Source organism: Nestor notabilis, unplaced genomic scaffold (assembly GCF_000696875.1).
Source record: "Nestor notabilis isolate BGI_N333 unplaced genomic scaffold, ASM69687v1 scaffold36183, whole genome shotgun sequence".
NCBI lineage: Eukaryota > Metazoa > Chordata > Aves > Psittaciformes > Psittacidae > Nestor > Nestor notabilis.
Window position 1 is genome coordinate 24,290 of NW_009921257.1, and position 497 is coordinate 24,786.

The window sequence follows — 497 nt, forward strand, 5'->3', positions numbered from 1 at the left end:
GGCCACTTGCACAGGGCTTGGGAGACCTAGTTCCCTCTCTTGATCTTTTACATAGCTGTGAGTCCCCAACTCTGCCTCTTGAGTTTACTGCACAGATGAACAGTACAAGGAGCATTGCCAAGTATGGATTTTGCTACACTCTATTTCAATACAAAATGTGAACTAGTGAACATAACGTTCAATTTAATTTTATTGGGGGTGTGGGGGGTGGGAAACACAGTCCATAGACACAGGTCTGTGGACTGCCCTGTTGGAGACTCCTAAGTCACTCAGTCATTTCTTTGGCTGCAATCAGGTATCAAAGGCTAAGAGCTGCCCTTGTCTTCCAAAAGAAATATTGGCATGGAATAGAGGAGAACTCTGCTTTTTATGCAGGGTACTGATGTTTCATTAAAGCAATCAAACCTTCATTCACGGAGAGTCTGACTTGCACCAGCAGAGCCAACCCTTACACAAATGGGAAGGCAATATATTTGAAGTGTTTCCACTGTTGGTGA